This window comes from Mytilus californianus, unplaced genomic scaffold, assembly GCF_021869535.1.
Source record: "Mytilus californianus isolate M0D057914Y unplaced genomic scaffold, xbMytCali1.0.p SCAF_21, whole genome shotgun sequence".
NCBI classification, from domain to species: domain Eukaryota; kingdom Metazoa; phylum Mollusca; class Bivalvia; order Mytilida; family Mytilidae; genus Mytilus; species Mytilus californianus.
This window is the reverse complement of record NW_026262670.1, coordinates 5,199,205-5,215,435: the sequence shown is the minus strand read 5'-3', so window position 1 is coordinate 5,215,435 and position 16,231 is coordinate 5,199,205. Positions and strand designations below refer to the sequence as shown.

Below are 16,231 nucleotides of genomic sequence, written 5' to 3'. Positions count from 1 at the left end.
TTGGAGCGTATACGATTTTTTATGAATTAATTTCGATTTTTTTTTCAAGTTCGATGGCAGACATTTTGAAAATTACAAAACTGAGAGGCGCATGTGGTAAACTATTTTTGTACAAAGTTTCATTAAGTTCGGTTCAGGCATCTCCGATTAATAGTAGGGTGCCCAGTCAACAAATTTGATCGATTTGGGTTAACGGAATAACACACGGTTATATTTTATATCAATGGAAAGAGGAGAACAAGCCTCGTCGAATTATTGATGTCGTCGTTGTCTACAGTGGTCACGATTTTCTTAAATTTGGGTCAAAGGTCAAATCTAAAATTTCAAGGAAAACGTATAGTCACGTTTAGACAGCTGGCCACCCCTACATATTTGCGTTTATTGCAAAATCAATTCGAACAATTCAAAGGATTATAGCTAAAGTTTCTATATTTATGACTAATTTGATAATTTTATTGCCAAATATGGTTCGAGATTGACATTTGTACTTATAGGGTGCACATTTACAATTTTCATTCAGCTGTTAAATAACAGTGACCTTGACCTTTTAAAAGTTCCAAAATCGGAATTTTCACATAAGATTCGATACAAGTGATCTTTAGAGATGTTTTTTTAGATATTAACATTTACAAGTTGCCCTCCCAAAATGTTATTTTTCCGTCTTTTGATAGAAGGTGTTCGTCATGATTTTCTGGGTAAATATCCAATTTTCTTTTGGTGAAAGTGGAAGCACATCAAATAGTACTTAGTTCCAAAACTGATGAATATTAACGCAGAAATGATTGAATTAGCAGGTCTGAGTATATATTTGCTTTACAAAAATAAAAAAAAAACTGCAAACGGTGAAAAAGGGGGAGGGTTTATGTTACAAGTTATGAAAACAAAATGAGAATTAGAAATAGCAGGCTAATCACTCCATCTTACACACTTATATCAAGTGTAATGTACATGACTTATCGAACATAAATTGGCCTTCAATTGACATGAAGTTAAAGATTATCTACAAATAGAAAGTTTTGTACCGCATCGATGTATTTTACAAACACTTGTAAACAACATCAATCTAATTAAAATATAGATCTCTGATTTTGTTATCCTCATTTGAGCTTATATATAAGAGCACGCGAGTTAATAAAGATCAGAATTTTAATAAGAGCGAAACAACATAGAAAAATTACCGAAGATAGTAGTAGCTATTACGTTTCATTGTCTACGGTTAAGTTGAAAGCCCATCGACTAGGTTTAGATAAGAGAGCTAATTTCAGTTGTTCTTGTTTAAATCGCATTCGACGCAAGTCGCAGAATGCGAGGCATACAGAATACAATCTGGTGGTAGTGGCGGCAACACCGTAAACTATTTGTATAGCTTTATATTTCAGAGGGTAGAGGAACTGGATGATTCCTACTTTGTATATAGATCCATTGTGTTACGAAGTTCCCGTCATATAATCATTATCCTTGACCTCATATTCATGGTTAAGTGACTGCTAAAAAACTGTATAGCTGTTTCCGTCATGTGAATGTCTCAATTATCACAAGTTCTAATATTACTATATTTGGTTACTAATATATGGTATCCTTGTAAGGTCTACATGACCGTCAGACATGATTCACCTGACCTCGACCTAATTTCAGGGATCAGTGAATAAGGTTAAGTTTCAGTGGTCAAGTCCGTACAGTCTCAGATAGTAGTGGGTTAAATATATTTGGTGTATGGAATGGTAACAAGATGTACGTGATTTTGTGGCAGAGTTCATCTGACCTTACCTCATTTACATGGAACATTTATAGTGTTAATTTCAATAAAAAGTTTAAAGTTTTGAAAAACAGACACAAAACAGATTTCTCCGAACAAAGTGACAATCTATAAAGTTAGCTGGCTATTCACAAAAAATAAATCAACCACACAGCAAGCAAAAAAGACAAATGTTTTGAGTGACCTTTGTCCTTGTTCATGACCTAATAGTGTAAGCAACAAAATGATTAATGGCACGAGATAATCCGTGTTTAATCAATACCAAAATGTTGACTTAATTTGTGTTTTTAATTGCTAATTTCTTTAAAACGATTTTTATTTCACGCATGCAATTTGACACACACATGCACTGTGTCTTATCTTGGACTATTATACTAATATTGTAGTATAATAGTCCCAGGTCTTATTGCTTAAATCAGAGTAAAAAATAGTGTGATGATACACGTAATAATTTTGCTTTCGATGAAAATAGTGTAAATTTCGGGTAAAATTTTACTCTTACTAAAATGCTGAAATACTAATATCAAAATCACTTAAATACTTGCCGATTTCGTTATATGATATATTTAATATATAAACAAGTGTGGACACAGATCAGTGTGGATAGTATGATTGGATGTTTGACAGTGTTTTATATGACAAAAGGAGTTCTATGTTTTATGTTTTCTATGTATTAACTGTGTTGTACAATGACAACCAACATGAGCATTAGGGGTGTTGTTTATGTAATATTTAGTTTTTTATGTTCAACACGGGCATGGAAGAGATACTAATTGCATTAATTACCAAATGATTATGAAAGAATATATATGTTCCACATCTTTGATTTTGGATACATTTTGTAGCTAGGAGAGGAACACATGATAGGTTCATTTTTTTCTTAATGTGATTTTTTTATATGGGAGATGGTATCTGAGAACACGTATTTGCTTACTATTTGTATGGTTCTATTTATATTACTTTGTGGGGGATTGTCAGTATCATAAGTAAAAGATTTCGGTTAAATGTGGAAATTGTTTCTCAGTTTAGAAGACATTTAATGTTTTTTAGTAATGACAATGCCTGACATGATGATTGGGGCTAGATGAGCTAGAAAGTGAATTTCTGTGTTATTTTTTATTAATTCTTTGAAAACATCTCCTCCAAAGCTGGTCAAAGCAAACAAAAGTTTTTACCAGTATGAAAATGATATCAACAAATGAACCTTTGTGAGCATGCTTCAAAGACTCATAACTAACTACAGAAGTCATATGATAAAATGTCAAGTGGATATTATGAACATCTACTTAATATGTCTAAATATCTAAAAAGTTTTAGTATTCAATATGAAAAAGCTATTGCAAAAGTATTCTCTTTTCAGTTTTTTTTGTTATATGGATACAAATATAAGTGATACCAATACAGTAAGGCAGTTTTGTTATGGTATGAAAGTGTAGTAATTAACATTTACTGTTAATTCACACAAATTAAGAAATAAACAAATGAATGATAAATGTTGAACATGTACAATGAAATATATTTTAGAAATCAATTAGGCCAGATAGGCCTTATAAATTTTGGTCTTTTTCTTAACATACTGAATGACCTTTTACACTCAGGACTGAGTCGCCAGTAGGCAGTACAGATGTAAAAAAATAAAGTGTAACAAAAGAACCTAGCATCATATTGCTAGTAGCGCCAGTAGCATTGTTTGGTGAATTTGTGCTTTTTTTTTTTAGTTTGGCTAATAGACAAAAAATGTTTGGTTCAAATCTAAATAAAATGCTTTTATCTCCCTATTACTTACATTGTACACAGAATGGATACTACTTTGACAATTCCTTGTACATGAGAGTTGTCTGTCAAATCTTTATTTCACAAAGAATGAATTGCATAACAATGAACTGAGCTCAAAGCAAAGCACTTTAATAATACACTTAGACAATGAGCTCAATCCAGTGATATACTTTGTACTACAGGTCCTTCATGAACATCCTACTGGCCAAAACCATATCTCACAAACATGCCATACTACATGGTTGGATCAGAAGTCCTGAAAAAGACATGAACTTTATTAACATATTTTAAGTATATACACCGGTTAAAACTTTAACAAATTTGTGGTAAAATCATTCAGTATCTAGCAACTATCAATCGCTTCATGCACAAATTGATATAGCTTGAGTATCACTCTGTCAGAAATAAGATCATACCTCCACCTAATTTTAGTTAACTGATGAAGAAACATTCAAAACTATAAAATATTATCTAATAGACTAGTTGCAATGAAATCCCAGTTTTCTAAAATGGTAGGTGGAACCTAAAACTCAAAAGATTTTAAACTATGCATTATAAATATTGCAAATATACATGTTATATATCGACGTGGGATTTGTTTATATAAATTAGGCGTGAAATAATTTTGGTTAACTGAAATCCTTTAACTTACTTCCAAATTAATGTTAATACTGAGGGAAAAAATTACATTGCTAAATAAGCACTTTAAAACACATGCAAACTTTTTGAGAGGAAGTCATAATGCATGTAACATCTATTAGATCTTTTTTAAACCATTCTAAACTACTGATAAGTGATAAAGTTTGTTAACTGTTACTTACCTTCAAAAAGGGGGTTGCATTCACTTTACTACATATACATATAAATATAGTCAACAATACTGAGTGCAACACCTAGGATAAATAGAGGATTGTTTTGTAAGAATAGTTGCTGAAATAAGCAGGCAATATTCAAAGTAGAATAAAAAATATTACAGGACTGTGTTTTAAAGTAATAAGCATTGTGCAGGGCTCACATTACCATGCTACTGGGGCGACAAAGTCGCTTTCCCGGTCGCCACTTCGCTTTGACCGACCTTCAAAAGCGAAATCTAGTCGCCCTGTTTGTTTACGATACTCAAATTCAGTCGCTTTTGTCATCGGCAATATTCAACATTTACCAAGTCGATGAAACAGCAATTTTTCATTTGAAAGTAAAGAAATTCAAAGACATAAACGATTTATTTTCTTTAGGAGGTTAAAGCATTGATTTTAAAGTTGGTTGCATGTTATTTTCATAAAGACAATTTTTTTATCACTTCTGGTACTTGATACTCAAGCTTAGATCAAATCATTCAAACTTTCGGCAAAATAAGCTTGTTACTTCATTAGAACGTGATGAAATTAAAGATTTCTTGATGTTGTGCAATACACTGTGCTGTTGCGCAATACTTAGTAAATCTGTCGTCAGACTATAAACAAATAAAGTTCAATTAATTCCCAGTCATATTAGAAATTTATAAAAATGTAAAGGGAGCTTGCATCAATAGATATAAACAATTCACTTAAGTTTCATAAGAATTGCTGACAGCATTTTTGAGCTATTGTCCGAAAACTGGAAAATCACCCCTTTTTTAATGAATAAAACCCCATCACTCAGAAATGTAAAATTTATAAAATTCTAAATGGAGCTTACATCAATATAGATATAAACAATTCACCAAAGTTTCATACAAACTGCTGAAAGCATTTTTGATTTTTGTCCGAAACTGGAAAATCCCCCCTTTTGTCATGAATAAAACCCTGTAACTCAGAAATGTATAATCTAAAGTATATAAAAATCGAAAGGGAACTCATGTCAATAGATATAAACAATTCACCACAATTTCTTGCAAGTTGGTGAAAGCTTTTATTGTCCGAAAACTGGAAAATCCCCCTTTTTTAATGAATAAAACCCCAAAACTCAGAAACCCAAAATCTTAAATTTATAAAAAATGGAAGGGAGCTCATGTCAATAGATATAAACAATTCACCAAAGTTTTATGCAAATTGGTTAAAGCGGTTTTGAGTTAATGTCCGACATGTTGTTGACGGACAGACGGACAACGGTATACCATAGTACGTCCCATTTTTTTTTTTCATTGACAACCCTGTATAACCTTGCAGCAGTATGGAGTCTACATGCATTACCTTGTATATTTCATGTACATTGAACTTAAAAATATGTGGTCATTGTCAATGTTAGTTATGTCAGTTATAATTTACACATTTACTGAAACATGCCAGAGAAGTGCATGTACAAACTTTTGAATTTGATCTGCAAACTGGGAAAGCTATTCTTTTTTATGAATAAAATTCCACAATCTATTAAACTGAAAGGGAGCTTGCATCAATAGATATATATAAACAATTAACCAAAGTTTCATGACAAATGACAACTGCTTAAAGCATTTTCAAGTTAATGTCCGAAAACATGGAAATCCCCCATTTTGAATGAATAAAACCCCTTACATTGTAACTGGATAATCATTAAATGTAAATTCTAATATTCCAAAACAATCTAAAGGGAGCTCACATCAATATATGAATACAATCCCATATAACTCTGAAACGGGAAACCTAAAATTTATAAAATAATCAATTCACAACAGTTTCATGCAAATTGGTGAAAGCGTTGAAGAGTTAGTGAACAAAGCATTTTTAGAGTTAATGGGCCAACACCCTCTGAAGGAAACACAAAGTAGTCCTTTCCATTTTTATGGGGGAAAAAGGGGGGGGGGGGCTAGGATGAAAAATTTTGTCCCGCATTTTTTTTTTTCAGTTCGAGATGTAATCTGTCCTGCCTTTTTTCTATTAGTTTATCCCGACTTGTTTTTACATAAATTGTCATCCTGCCTTTTTTCATATTGTCTCATCCTGCCTTTTTTTCAAATTTCATCCTAGACCCCCACCCCCTAAAAATCAAATGGTAGTTCCCTAAGTTAGCAAACAAATTATTTTATTTTTACATTGACAAACCTGTATAACCATGAAGCAGTATTAAGTTCATGTATTATCCCGCATACTTTTACATGTACATTGAACTAAAACAAATTGTGGTCATTGTCAAAATTATAATTTAGTTTACTTTTCCAACGCTTTCAATTTAAGATTAGGGCATTTTTGTCATTTGAATTGAGTTTTGTAGTCTGGAGATTACTCTAACCTCCAACGACTGTTTTTCAACACCAGCTAAGGCAGTGGGACTTCAGCTGGTCCCATATCAGATAGATGATATTTGCCCGTCCAAATTGGATGTGCTGCTTCGTTGCTTCTGGAGGCGACTGGATCCATATAAATCAAGCCTCAATTTATTCATTTTTCTCTTGATTTAAGTAAGTTTGATCAACCTGCCACCCGTTATCTTCTCATATTTGGACAGTTTACACATTGACCCATCAATACTGGCATTTTAGAGGGTATGAATGCCCTTTACCGTCAGGCGTCAAACGGTCTATACGGCTACCGTTAGCGTCAAATATGTTAACATTTTACCGTGATTCGTCAACATATCCTTATCGTGATTCGTCAGAGGTCTCAAATAATTATCGTTACCGTTATTATTGGGAAAAAATTAACGTGATTCATCAAAATCTGTCGATTTTTTTATTGTCTTAAAGAAAGTCTTCATTTTATCGTCATGCACCAAAAATTACCGTTAACGTCATTTGGCATTTGGGTCTCATCACGATTCACGAGTTGATTTCTTTGTCAATCAAGATTCACAGAAAATAAATTTCCATGATCACGGATCACGAAAATATAAAAAACACAAAAAAAATCTGTAGAAAAACGGATCACCATAGCGAAAATGCGCCGATCACGAAGAACGAAAATAAACCATCAGGCCCCTCCATTATGAGAGCTGATTTATGAAAATGACCCTTATTCAATAGGAAAACATAATCTAACACCTCGTTCATTTATGATGCAAATAAGCTGAATGGCCGAGTGTGTTCAATTTGAAAATAAAGAGTTAAAATGCTGGAATCGCAAAAACAGATGTTGAACATCAGAGTAATCTTCGGACTATGAGTATGAGTTTTGGGCAATTTGTAAGGGGGGGGGGGGGGGGGGGGGCGGGGGGGGGGGGGGAGGGTTCAAGGGAAGCAAATGCTCTTTAAATTATGCATGTTTCAAAAATTGGGGAAAAATTACACAGAGAATTGAGTCATTTTTATATTCATTAAATAATGACTAATGTAGACTTACATGTACCTTCTAATTCTATAACAAAAATTCACAACTACTGAACAGGAACAATCATGGTACTTTTTTGTCTATGAAACTACACTATGACATCTGATCTGCAAAACCTACAAACAGACACAGAAATATCATCAAATAGTGAAATATAAGATTGATTGCACCTTGTATGGATAGTTCCGACACGTGTTACATGGGGAGCCCGTTTGTTTACAAATAATAATGTCACGTGATCACGCACTGACCGTCACAAATTTTTATCCTCCGCCATAGTCCAAATAATTATGACGTCTTGGAAGGCTATTTTAAATTTTTGCTTTGACGCCTTTGCATGTACAGTTAATGAAGAAGTTATTTCATCAAATAGATAAGATTTTCGCTCATGATACAAATCGACTGGGTGTCATCGCCCCCGGGGATAATTGATAAATGGGATTAAATTGACCGCCAACAAGGTGTAGAGAACCACCTCTGGAGAACTTTAACATTAATAAGTAATACTCACCAAAATTTCTCTATAATTAACGCTATTTTCTGTTGGAAAATTTCAGAAAGATGCTGATAAACTTATTTTGTGACACAGATTATTTTCTTGTTTTGGCGCGAAATATATTCTTACTCTTAATACTTGACGTAACAAAATTTGTATAGAATTATACTTAACTAAAGCTCAGCGTAAATATGCAGAAGCATGACAATACATTAATGATGAAATGTGCAAATATTTCTGTAAAAGAATATAATTTTACTTTACCAGTATACTTCACTTAGAATTACAATTGAGCGCAAGAAAATCTCTATGTGAATCGGCTGAAGGTTACCTCGGCTGAATCCCGGGGTCGAAGTTCAACATATCAACGGAAATTTTTGCGTGTGCTTGCGTTGCTTTAGATCGAGGCCACAGCTTTTCAACCAATCGGGGAATGTTTACTTGGGGCATACATCTATTTTTACTGCAGGTTTCGACATTTTTAAATCGGGATTATAGAAATATGGAATGTTGTTGGTAGATACAAAACAGAAAATGATGAACACTTATAGCAAAAGATAAATTGGATCGGGTGTCTGTGAATTCACATTATTTGTACAACTCTCCTTACTCTTGGGAAGCGTGTGCTTTACATCGAGGCTTGCGTTGCTTTACATCGACGCCATAGTAGTTCAACCAATCGGGGAATGTTTATTTGGGGCATACATCTATTTTTACTGCAGGTTTTGGTTTATTTAATCGAAATTAGAGAAAAATGGAATGATGTTAGGAAATATAAAACAGAAAATGATAAATATTTTTAGCAAAAGATGAATTGGATCGGGGTTCTGTGTATTCACATTATTTGTACAACTCTCCTTACTGATGGCAAAAAATGGAATTTCCGTGACCTAAATGGTTCGCGAAAATTAATATTTTTATATATATATAGTAACTATATTATAGGTACTGTTTTAACTACCAACAAAGAACGCAATAATTTTATGTTTCATGTTAAAGATTCACCGTACAATACGGGATCTGGTGGTACCCTGTAAAAACACGAAATTTAGAAAATCGTGACCACGGGAACTTACGTCGACAATCATGATTGTAAAATATAATGATTTTCCAATAATGTGCAAAACAATCAGCCGTGTGTTATCCGTTAACTTAAACTCGTTAACTAGAGGACTTTTTGGACCTTGGGCACCCTACTATAAATCACTACACAAAGTGAAGTGGAAAGAAGAATAATTTTAGAAAATAACAAAAACAATATATATTTGTTTTGGGGATATAATAATAAACATGGGGAAAATAATATGTCCTACACACTTTATGTCGGGACAAAATAATACAACGAGACAAAATCAATAAGTCTAGACAAATTGTATTGCCACTTGTAGATTTTTTGTTTTTTTATCATCCCATATATTATATTTTATGTAAATTATATGCCTGAATTGTTCACATTGATCACCAAGCCTACATGATTCAGGGCCAAACTCTAACAACAGTTTGTTTAAAAATTTCGGCATATATCAGTCTTTAATATAATATATCCTATTTATGTAACAGCAGCACTGTTTTTTTACAGATAAAAAATCTAAACGTTTATGTTGTGCACAACACTTTTTTTTTTAAAATTGTCAACAGACAGACAGACATAATGGACGCCAAGTAACTTGTAAACAGTGAAAGCTTATAAAATAACAATACCCCCAGTAGTAGGTCGGTGAATGGTCAAGTCTTGATTTAGTGAAATCTCAAATGTCATTCAGCAGATTATATTGTGAAAAAGGATGCACACAGTGCCATTGTGTCATAAAGAATACAATTAATTACATATATTTTGTTGAAAAATATGGTATATTCAATAAGACATATTCGAGTTTTTTACCTCAAAGTGCGCAAATTTTACACGCAAATGGAAATAAAAGCGGAGACGCATCATATACGTACAGCACAGTTTTCTAGTGCCTCGATCAGATCCGCCGAAAATAAAGTCGCTCTCTGAAAAGTTCCCAAAGCTAGAATAAATAAAAAGATATTTCTCCCGCTGTACAATTTTACGACGATAGAATATTTTTGTAATGAGAAAAACTCGTAAATTTTTCTGTCAACATACCTGCGAAGACAAATCAGTCGGTTCTACTTTAACTATTAATATCTTTTAACTGTGTTTATTGAAAATACACAGTTCATCTAACATGCAAGATTAATGACTATTGTAAGCTATATGTGAATGTTTTTGATAGAATTATCATAAAAATTATCATAAAAGTCTTCGAAGAAGCACATATTCATTTTACCGAGATCGCGTAATGGATTTTACAAGTAATTTTTAAGGGTGTCTTCGTCGAGGTCCGCGTTCGTCTGCTATAGAATAGAATATATAGAATATTTTTATTTCCCAAATTACAGGGCCCATAAAGGGCAAAAAAATCAGATACAATTGATTTACATAATTGGTAACAACAACAATAATAGTCACTTGGTAAAGTTGAAGATGAGCTTCATTTTTTGTTTGAATGCCCTCTTTATGATATTCAAAGGGAAGATTTTTTTCAATACATTTCTAACAATTGTTATAATTTAAAAAATTTAAATAAATCTTCTAAATTTTTATGGCTCTTGACCCAAGAAAATGTAACTCTTATGGAAAAACTGGGCTGTAATATTTGTGACTGTTTTGAATTAAGGAGATCAGGTATAAATAAACAAGGTCTGGAATGGCGTTATTTTCAAATCGTTATTCGTAGTATAAACTTCGTAAAGGATAATATTTTGAATCATTCAAAATGGCAGACGCAGCAGCGGCACCAGCAACAGCACCAGCTGAATCACCAAAGAAAAAGGCAGCAACCGAGCCAAAGAAGCCTTCAGCACCTCCTAAATACAGCGAGATGATTGGGAAAGCCATCGCCGCTTTGAAAGAACGTGGAGGTTCCTCAAGGCAAGCAATTCTGAAGTACATCATGGCCAACTTCAACGTCGGAAAAGATGCCAAGTCAGTAAACGCTCATTTAAAACTTGCACTCAGAGCCGGAGTTATGAAAAACAGTTTGAAGCAGTCCAAGGAAACTGGAGCATCCGGATCTTTCAGAATTGGAGAGGCAAAACAAGCTAAAAAGAATCCAGCAAAGGCAAAGAAAGCAACTAAACCTAAGGCCGCCAAGCCTAAGAAGGCAAAGAGCACACCTAAGAAAAAGAAGCCGGCAGCAATGAAACCAGCTGGAGAAAAAAAGGCAGCCAAGCCTAAAGCTAAGAAACCATGCAGCCAAGCCAAAGAAGGCAGCCAAGTCACCAGCTAAAAAGAAGGCAGCCAAACCAAAAGCCAAGAAGACACCAACGAAGAAGTAAACTGTTCCAGACTTCAGCCTGCAGAGGCCATTCGCCACCAAAAGCCCTTTTAAGGGCTACCTAATTTTCTCTTCACTTTGCACTGCTCTTCGAAATATTTTTTTCAGTCAAATTATTTCCATTTTTTGCTTCATTTCACTCCTTAAGAGTATACTATTTCTAACATCTATGCATCAGATTATTTCTAAACAGTACTCGATAGAATGACTACCTAATATTAAGGGAAGTCATGATAGGGTTTTATTGTGCTCTTTTTTTTAGGGGGAAAGGGGGGGGGGGGTCAAACTCATACATTTAACCTTCAACCGAATAAATCATTTTTCTCATTATGTGAGTTTTTCCATTTCTCCCTTCTTCATGTTCAACTTGACTGACATTTTAAAAATTAAACTGAGTACTTTTTTTTTTCGGTACTATATAAATATACTGTTAAAATGTGCACAATACAAAAGACGTACAACGTATTGTCAAAATCATACAAGTAAACAAATACTAGTAGCAAAAGAATGCAGTGACGTTTGTCTGTTATTTATTTATCATATTTATTATTTGTCAAAATTACTACAATAATAGTGTGTATTAAACATGTTAAAAGTTAGCAGGAAACTCTCAAGTACGGAAGTTTTTGTTCAACATTTAACAGTTCTGCAATTATTTTTCATTTTATTACATGCATATATAAACACATATATAGTGGGATTTATTATGCAAATTATACTATTCTCTACCTTTCGAATTCTCCTTTGGTTTACTCGTGTATGAAATAAATGCACACCTACTTGCTTCTATGTTTCTTTCAAATGGATTGTCCAGATTGTTTTTCTCTTCTTTTTTCTCTCTATTTTTTTAGTGTGTGACTGTATCTTTGTTATGTCATTTTAATCTGTTGAAAGCACGCGAGATGAATAAATCAGAAACATTACAGTGACGTCACATATGTCTACTGTGATGAACAGAAACATTACAGTGACGTCACATATGTCTACTGTGATGAACAGAAACATTACAGTGACGTCACATATGTCTACTGTGATGAACAGAAACAAGGATGTACGGACAGTTGTACTAAAAGTAAGAACAAGTTCATTTCTTTGATAACAGGTATCGTGAATTGTAGGTTTACGGTATAGTTTTTTTCTCTCTCATTGTTGAAGACCATACGGTTGCCTATGATTGCTTACATCCACTTTATTTGAACTATGGTGGATAGTTGTCTCATTGGCAATCATACCACATCTCCTTATTTTTATATTGAAATGACAGCAACTTAACGACACAGAAAAACATAGTCTACTAGTATATACAGACAATGTGTGACTGACAGTATTTGTTGTGCTTATTTGTGTATACATTGAGAAACGTCTATTACTGCCGTTGTCAATAAAGACTTCCCTCAACCCCTGGGCAGCAAACACATCTCTTTTCGCCATGATATTTTCCTTAATTTGGGATAAATGCTTTAATGCGATAAATTGAGACCGAGAAAAAGGCGTTTAATATCAATATGAAAAATAAAGCTTCAAATATAATACTAGTAATTCATAAAAACATTTAAAGAAGAAGAAAAAAGGGAGATAGAAAGTAATAAAAAGCCCAAGAATGATATAATTAAGTCCTCTATTGAACATATAAACTCTATCGATCTGGTGTTGTTGGGTTTCTGTCTCAAGGAACATGCCAAACTTGTCCTGTTATTTACGTTTCTAACTTTAGCTGCAAAGCTTTGATAACATGTATCATGCATTTTAAAGAATTGTTCTCGAAATTATAGGATCCTGATATAACAGAAGATGTTATTTTTATATTGAAATGACAGCAACTTAACGACACAGAAAAACATAGTCTACTAGTATATACAGACAACGTGTGACTGACAGTATTAAATGCGCTTATTTGTGTATACATTGAGAAACGTTTGTTGCTGCCGTTTTCAATTAAGACTACCCTAACTCCCGGACAGCAAACACACCTCTTTTCGCCAAGATATTGTTCCTTCATTTGGGATACATACTTTATATTGAGACAGAGAAAAGGCGTTCAATGTCAATATGAAAAGAATAGCTTCAAATATGATAATTCATAAAAACATTTAAAGAAGAAAATAAAAAAGGAGATAGAAAGTAATAAAAAGCCCAAGAATGAAATATTTGATTATAGATTAAGTCCTCTATTGGAAATAAAAAATCTATCGGTCTGGTGTTGTTAGGTTTCTGTCTCAAGGAACATGCCAAACATTTTTCCTGTTATTTACGTTTCTTACTATAGCTGCAAGAAGGTTAGGATTCACGTTTGGAAGAAATTGATTCTTAACTTTTTTTTCATGTCAAACAATAACCCCACCCTACCGCTATCCAAACCTCCACAAGAGAGAGAAAGAATTTGAGAAAAAGGTTTACAAATTAGGCCAAATAAAATAATATGTGTGTTTCCTAATACATCTTTGAAAAAAAATAGGGTAGCTAGGTAGGTAGGGATTTTTTTTTTATTTTACAATTTTATTTTACATTGAGTCCATGGGAGAGAAATTCTGACTTTAACAGTGCTTATTGAAAAATGACAAAAAAACTTTAAGATAGGCTATTTCTAAGATTAAAATATAGGGTAGGTAGGAAAATAGGAAACACACATATTTTTTTTATTTGGCCTTAAGAAAGAAAAAAACCACACACACAGCATGTTAGAACTTGTACTGACATCCATTAAACGCTATGCTAATAAGTCTTCAATAGAGAACCCTATTTATTATTTTTTTTAATGGAAATTTTTTTTCTTCGTTTCAATCTTGGTTTTGAATTCTTTTTACATTAAATCTGCTTATAACTGTTTACAAATATTTCAGTCCAAATACAATTCATTGAAAATATGTCCCCCCTTTTTTCTCCGGATTTTTTTTGGGCTGGGGTGGAGGTTCAGTTGAATACGGTGGAAAAATGTTTTACCCCAAGTCAAATGGTTAACACTGACGTGTTTTTGTCCTTTTTGTCTCTTTTTAATCGTCCGTATGGATACTGCTTCACCCAGTACAGGTTCTGGTTTTACTTGCCTAGCTTATATAGGTAAAATGCATATGTATAGCCAGAGTCTTCACTGTGACACACATCCCCCTTTTTTAGGGAAATAAATGAACCTTTGTAATTATCAATTAAGACAGCAAAGAAAGCAGCCAAGCCAAAGAAGGCAGCCAAGTCACCAGCTAAAAGCTAAATAAAGAGGTCAACGTACAGCCTTTCAGAATAGACAAACGTCTTTACAAAATGTCAAGATCTAAATCGTTCCGAGTCTAAATAAAGATGTCAACACACAGCCTTTAACAATGGACAAACGTCTTTACAAAATGTCAAGATCTAAATCGTCCCGAGTCTCGGTAAAGAGGTCAACATACAGTCTTTAAACAATAGACAAACGTCTATACAAAATGTCTAGCTCTAAATCATTCCGAGTCTGAATAAAGAGGTCAACATACAGCCTTAAACAATAGACAAACGTCTTTACAAAATGTTTAGCTCAAAATCATTCCGAGTCTAAATAAAGAGGTCAACATACAGCCTTAAACAATAGACAAACGTCTTTACAAAATGTCTAGCTCTAAATCTTTCCGAGTCTAAATAAAGAGGTCAACATACAGTCTAAAACAATAGACAAACGTCTTTACATAATATTCAGCTCTAAATCGTCCCGATTCTGAATAAAGAAGTCAACATACAGCCTTAAACAATAGACAAGCGTCTATACAAAATATCCAGCTCTTACTCGTCCCGAGTCTAAATAAAGAAGTCAACATACAGTCTTAAACAATAAACAAGCGTCTATACAAAATATCCAGCTCTAAATTGTTCCGAGTCTGGATAAAGAGGTCAGTAGAGAGACTCAAATATAGACAAGCGTCTATACAAAATATCAAGCTCTAAATCGTTACGAGTCTAAATAAAGAAGTCAACATACAGCCTTAAACAATAGACAAACGTCTATACAAAATATCCAGCTCTAAATCGTCTTGAGTCTAAATAAAGAGGTCGACATACAGTCTTAAACAATAGACAAACGTCTATACAAAATATCTAGCTCTAAATCGTTCCGAGTTTGAATAAAGAGGTACAGTCTTAAACAATAGACAAGCGTCTGTACAAAATATCCAGCTCTAACTCGTTCAGAGTCTGAATAAAGATGTCAACATACAGTCCTAAACAATAGACAAGCATCTATACAAAATATCCAGCTCTAAATTGTTCCGAGTCCGAATAAAGAGGTCAACAGATAGACTCAAATATAGACAAGCGTCTTTACAAAATGGCTAGCTCTAAATCGTTCCGAGTCTTAATAAAAAGGTAAACATACAGTCCAAAACAATAGACAAGCGTCTGTACAAAATATCCGGCTCTAAATCGTCCCGAGTCTGAATAAAGATGTCAACATACAGTCTTTAACAATAGACAAGCGTCTATACAAAATTTCAAGCTCTAAACCGTTCCTAGTCTAAATAAAGAAGTCAACATACAGTCTTAAACAATAGACAAGCGTCTGTACAAAATATCCAGCTCTAAATCGTTCCGAGTCTAAATAAAGATGTCAACATACAGTCTTAAGCAATAGACAAGCGTCTATACAAAATGTCAAGCTCTAAATCGTTCCGAGTCTAAATAC

The 16,231-nt window shown here is 33.4% G+C and overlaps 1 pseudogene; it reads left to right on the top strand.

The window, feature by feature from the left end:
* Nucleotides 1-11,028: 11,028 nt before the first annotated feature.
* On the top strand, nt 11,029-11,590 carry LOC127731914 (histone H1-delta-like; annotated as a pseudogene).
* The last annotated feature ends 4,641 nt before the right edge of the window (nt 11,591-16,231 follow it).